The sequence below is a fragment of the Abramis brama genome (assembly GCF_963993115.1).
Source record: "Abramis brama genome assembly, chromosome: 6".
NCBI classification, from domain to species: domain Eukaryota; kingdom Metazoa; phylum Chordata; class Actinopteri; order Cypriniformes; family Leuciscidae; genus Abramis; species Abramis brama.
The window spans coordinates 19,238,103-19,244,864 of NC_139968.1; the positions used below are offsets into that span (position 1 = coordinate 19,238,103).

A 6,762-nucleotide genomic window follows, 5' to 3' on the forward strand; every position below is an offset into this window, starting at 1 on the left:
ATAAAAATGCAAGATACTTGTAGAGTTGGGCTGTGTTCGAAATCGCCCACTTTTCCCTACAACACTCCACTTATATAGCTCACTTGAGGTAGTGAATGAAAACAAGCGAGTGAATTCGCACACTGAGTGCACCGGAATGGCTACTGATTTGCATAGTTTCTGCTTGCTGTTTAATAATCATTTGAAACTTGGCAAACTGGCCGCTCCAGTAGTAATGAAAACTCTGCCATGTATAAACCTTAATTAAACAATTTAATAATCAAGTAAAAAGGAATTTATACCTGTATGATATTACGCTGTACCCACATTGGACCAGCGGTTTGGATAATGGATGATTCGGCTGTGGGCGCCATCTTCTGGTGAGATGCAGGAATTCATTCGACACAACCATCACAGTGCATTATGGGTATTCTCTAGCCGTTGAGCGTACATCGGTTGTACACTCATCATTGCGGTGCATTGTGGGATTGAATGAGTGCACTCAATAACATCCACTATGGTTTCAGACACCACTACAAATGGCTGTTCCCTCAAATAGCGCCCCATTAAGGGTATAGGGGGCGATTTCAGACACAGCCTTTTTTTTTCTTTTTACTTACTGACATACCTTAAACTTAAAATTCCACAACCCGATTTCCGAAATATTAATGTACTATATAGTACGCTTACCATTGTGATTTTAAAATGATTTTTGGTTGGGATGTGCTCTAGTACTAAAGCCCAAACTATACTTCGGCTGTCCACATTCCGCGACGGTCCGTGCACTGTCCGTTGATATGCAAAGTTGAGATGTTGTTGTTAAAAACATTTTTTGGGGTACCTCATGTACAAATTATTATTGCAGACCAGACTAAACTTCAGATCTGGATCGTTTGTGGTTGTGTTCGTAACTTGTGTGTGTTGCCTTTGTTTGCTGCATGCTGTGTCGTGTCCTCAGACTGAAACATGTGCCTATAATAAATCGCATAAATCCTCTTCTCTGCCTGTTAATTCACTTCCCCTATGAGTTTAAGTCGAGCTGTTTTTTAGGCCATTTAAACCACAAAATTCCCTCTGGATTCTCAAAACACGCTATCTGGAATTTTTCAGTGTTTACTCGCACTGTCTGGCCCTCAGGCAGAGCGCATACACTTTCTCTCTTCATCTTTCTCTTCCTCTCTCTCATTCTGTTGATTATTTCACAAACCCCGTTTTCCTTCACAAGCTCTTTCCATTCTCACACACACACTACATCTGGTCACAAGAACCTTTGTTCTTCACAGTGCGTTTTACACTTACATAATGCACCAATGCAAGCCAAAGAGAAAGAGAGATGAGAAATTAGAAACACAGCAGAGATTGAGTGTCCATTGACATATTCAGCATCCGTTTTTGTTCATTGCAGTCACATGAAATAAAAATGTATCCTATTTTATTTCTTAATAAATGTTATTGTGCATGTTGTCTCAAACGTAATATAACTTGCTCTGCCTTTAAACGACTTTCGTTTTGGCTACTGTTGTAGGTAAAATAACGTATGTGTGACCTTAGCACTCACAGTCCAATCAATTTCCATTGGATAAAGTCCCATTTTCTTCCCCTCGTTAAATATCCTGTTTTACCTTTATTATATACATCCTATTACAGAAGTACATGGGTTACAAATGCTATTTTATGATGATTTTAATACATATTGAGGCACGTTCACTTTCATTTGTAGTCTCCGACATGATACAATTTGCAAATGTGTCTCACAATGTCAAAATCTTCCACTCAGCTCCATCACCCTCTAGGACAGCAAAAGATCGGTCATAATTCATGTTGAACGTCCTCTATTTCCTGTAACTGCAAGGTTATACAGTAGCTAGTGGATATCATTATGTGCTGCATTCAAGTCCTCAAGGGAAATTCGTATTTACGAGTTTGCAAGTTGTAATTACGACGTCAGATGTGTTCACATCAGAAAATGGCGATTCTACAAAAAAATACAGCAAGGTTTTTAATCACGTTTGCTTCAGAAGCGAGGAAACATAGTTAGATTTAGGACTTTATGGTTTATTCATAGGGTTCGTTTTCATTGAGGCAAAATGCATGATGGGAGATTTGACAGAGCAACTTTTCTTTTGCTTAGAAGTTGTTTGTGGCATGATGGATTTCAATAACCTTGCAAAGGCCGCAAGAACTGTAATTTTGAATTCAGAACTGCATACTTGTATACTACTCATACTACTTTTACCATTTCTTACTATGGCAGAAATAGTAGTATGCAAGTATGTCATTGTCTATTGTCAGTAGTGTAACGATGTATGAAGCACAGCTCACACAGAAGTCACTTTCAAACCAAGCAGCTTTCTGTTGGTCAACTCGGCGAGTCCGGGCGACATACTTCCCAGTCAGCAAATTACCTTTGGCAAAGATGTGGGCCAGATAAACAGCTGAGCTGTGGCCCAGATTAGTTTGTGTTTGCCGGCCCAGATATGGCCCACATCTCCTTTGCCAGAACTGAACCAAAGGACTGCCATAACTCCACCAAGCATGAGCCAAATACTACAATTTCATGTGGCCCATATGTGGGCCTGGTATGCAACTTTAGTATGGTTGAGTTCTGTTAAAATCTAACGGCCCTTATGTGGCCCACATGCAGCTGACAGTATTTAAAGTCTTATTAACTCACAGGTAAATTAAACACTCAACAACAAATGCACTCAAAACTATTTATTTTGACAAGCATTTAAATAATTACAGCTAAAGTGTTGTACTTAATTACAGCAGTATTCAGTTGAAAACATTTCATAAAAATAAATATAATTACAGCAAGAGTTGAATAATAACAGTAGTATTCAGTTGAAAACATTTATCAAAATAAATATAATTACAGCAACAGAGTTGAATTTAATAATTACAGTAGTATTCAGTTGAAAACATTTAAGAATACATAATTACAGCTACTCAGTTGTACTTATTTTAAGTAGAATTCAGTTGAAAACATTTAAGAATACAAATTAATAATATAAATAGCATTCAAAGCTAATTTTTTACACCAAAGTTCAAAACACTCGATCAAAGCGTGTATTAATGTTATGTTTAATTAGTCCAATGAGAGTAATACAAATAAATCACAGTTGGTAAAGAGAACTTTAAAGAGAAATTGAGAAAGTTAAAGCAAACTTGAAAGGTAAAGAGTTGAGAAGTGTGTTGATGTGCAGAGAAGTCTCCAATGAGGGTCGGCAATGTGTTGACCTTTTCCAGTAAGGGGATTCTGCCTGACTGCACCTGCAATAAAGAAGAATTTAAATAATGTTAGCAGCAATACAACCTGGAAGCTAGAGCTGCAGGATAATAAAAAAAATAATTAATGTAAATATCCTTTAATATTTTAATTGCAATTATTAACAAATTAAACACCTCTGAATTACCAGTGTATGAAAGTTTTTTCCAGTAAATTTTCAAAAGGAATTGCAAATTGTATTTTTCAATATGTGGGCAAGAATTATACCGTAATTCCTTATGACAAATTATTTCAATTTTTAGAATACTTTTGCACCAACAACCGGTTAAAATTTACAGCACTGCATGTATTCTGCTTCTTTTTAAAAAAAAAGACATGCACACTCTAATGTAAAAACACACCAACACAGATAGCATTAATGTCATGTTTTAGTCCAAAGACAGAGTCTACAAAAATAAGTGTTTTTACTAACACAAAATAAACTCAAGACAATCTGCAATGATGCGAGACAATTTGGAAGCAGAAACACACAAACAATAATGGGCCAAGTACTGAATGCAAGGAGGAACATAAAGGGTTAGTTCGCCCAAAAATGAAAATTCTATCTGTAATTACCCTCAAGTTTTTCCAACTTCTGGGTTGTACGTCAGAGCATAGACTCACTATTGGCCAAAGCTGGTCATGTGTGGGATGCTGGCCAATCGTGAGCCTACGTTCTGACGTACAACACAGAAGCGCTGTGCTGTTACACTACGTTGAATAAAGTCTTTATTTTAGCTTGTTTTGCGCACAATTTTTTTTTTTTTAATAAATAATTTATTTTCGACACTTGATAAACTTAAGGTTCAGCCATTGTATTCTTGGACTATTTTAACAATGTCTTTACTAACTTTCTGGGCTGGCAAGTTTCAATAACAGAGAAGCCTATGGAGGAGTGAGACAGCTCTCAGATTTCATCATATAAATCTTAATTTGTGTTCCGAAGATGAACGAAGGTCTTACGGGGGTGGAACAACATGGGTGAGTAATTACTGACAGAATTTTCATTTTTGGGTAAACTAACCTTTTAAATACACAGTGATAATGAACTAAATACAGATAGTTGTAGGCATGCGCTGGTATGAGACTTTGACAGAATGATAATCTTATATTGTGATTACAGCTTTAAAATGTATAATTGAAACGATATGATTCGCAATATATAAAAAATAACTTTCTTTAAAAACAAAACATAAAACTTCTAAATAAAAAATGCAGTCACTTAAGTGAGCCACGGATGTGATCAGGTAATGACAAAAAAAGTTGTTTGGTTCGATACTGAGATAACAGAAATAAAAATACAATGTTCTGTAAAGCGGTTTTGAAAAGTTGTGTATTGTGCAAAGTGCTATACAAATAAAAGTGACTTCTAAAAAAGGTCTCACCAATGACAACTTCCTTTACGACCAGGCGTTGGACACCAATCTTCCCATTGACTTCTCTCCAATTCTTAACGTGCCACAGCAGTTGTAAAAGTGGCTTTCAGCACTCTCCACACGATGTTATCCAGGTCAAAGCCACCAACCAGACCCAGATAGGAAATCTGATAGGAAAAAAAAAACATTGTGTAAGTGGTTGAAATATGCATTTAAATAGACCACCCTAAAATGAAAGTGCTTTTATATTCAAAAATTAACTATAAACTATTACTTACTCCATCTGAAACCATATTTTCTAGGTTTTTAATATGGAAATTATTGTCATTGCCCCACCCATACCACACATTAGGGCTGGGTGACAGTATACCATAGCATGGTATATAATCTCTATCGTGAGAAATTAGAGTAATTATAAAAATGTCCTGCCTCTTCCAAGCTTTATAATGGCAGTGAATGGGTGCTCAATTAATTGATAGTTAACAGAAATACAGCAATTCATTGTTTGTTCATGTTAGTTCACAGTGCATACTAAAGTTAACAAGTACAATTTTTTATATTGAATGTGTTAGTAAATGTTGAAATTAACATTAACACATATTAATATATGCAGTAGAAGTGCAGTTCATTATTAGTTCATGTTAATGTTCAGGTATTGTATTGAAAGTCATAATTTTGGTATTGTGACTTGACACTAATAGCCTAACGTTAACATTACAACTTTAATTTTAAAGAGGGAAAAGTCATGAGAAAAAGTCTTGGTTGAATATCATTTCAGAGTTAAATAAAGATACATACAATAATGCACACGTATTAATGTGTTTATTTTTGGCATTTTTATATTATTATGATTAGTTGAATGATTGTGAACACAAATTAGGATTTAGGTTTTTTGACAAACAGTAACACCAACATTGGACCGCGTCGCCTTCACGTTAATTCACAAATAGGCTACTACATATGACAAACTATACTATTTTATTGTGTACGACAGTGAGCTGTTGATTTATAAACAAAAACATCTTAATTTAAAACGACAAACCAGCGAACTGCTATAGCCGAAGTTAACGGTTAAGTTACATTAAACTTATTGTAAGTTATAGCAGTAAACTGAGGAAAATATTAGCTAGTTCAACCCCTTCCTCGATGAAACGAATAACTAAACGCATAATAACATGCAATATTGACACATAATGCTGCATATTTCATTTATATGACTTTAAAATGCCAAAACATCACTTACCTGAATGTACACAGTCGTGAGGAAAGCAGAGTAAACGGCGTCAGCTGCCCAGCGTCGCAGTCAAACTCGCGCCGTAGTCTCACTCCACCAATAGGAGGGAAGATGCAGAGCAACCTGAGGTGTGGAACGGCGGATGTTTGCCGCACTTGATTTCAGGATTCCTGTGTTTTTCCACGTATAAGCCAAATGTTTACCACAAGTCGGTGTTTCTCACTGTGTGCCATAGCTCAACCACATATGGTCCTCATGTGTTCGTTGTTATCTGGGCCATATACCTCAATATCAGTTGTGAACCAAGACAGCATTTCCCGCAGATTTTAAAGTTATGGCAAAACAAATATGGCTACGATATGGCCCATATCTGTTCAGCCATGCCACATCTAGGCCATATGTGCCAGATAATACCCACATGTGGCCCAAATGTAATTGCTATCTGGGTTGAACCCGTTCCGAAATCCCTCGTGGAAATTCCCGATCGCGCGAGTTCCTTATAAAATTCGGCGAACACCGGTAAAAATAGTCATATCCAGGGCAGTGCACAGGGTCCTTCAGCGGATGGACCTGAGGGGGGAACACGATCGTGAACGGTACCCATCCCCCCCCACCACCCGGAACGCTGTCGGATCGCTTCCGCTACCTCGAACTGGGCCCCGCCCCATGCTTTAGACGGCCCTGATCAAACTCCCTGCCAAATTATTGTCGGAAACTGCTACCTGATTGCCTAATCCTAACCCCACCCCTAATCTGAACTCCACCCCCACACCCATCTAAACCTACCCATACTGGGGGCATAGGGTAATAATCTGGCGGGGGTCAGAATTCGGCACAACACTGGTCTCAATGTAGGACTATTATTAGCATACCCATATGTTTGCTAAAGGTCTGTCTGTGTGTTG

At 37.4% G+C, this 6,762-nt stretch overlaps 1 long non-coding RNA gene across 1 annotated transcript; it reads right to left on the reverse strand.

The window, feature by feature from the left end:
- Positions 1 to 2,679: 2,679 nt before the first annotated feature.
- Positions 2,680 to 6,501, reverse strand: LOC311084276. The gene is made up of 3 exons (XR_014606479.1): positions 5,867 to 6,501; positions 4,633 to 4,790; positions 2,680 to 3,252 (listed from the first exon to the last, which is right to left on the reverse strand). It is a non-coding gene; the product is annotated as an uncharacterized lncRNA (long non-coding RNA).
- Positions 6,502 to 6,762: the final 261 nt, after the last annotated feature.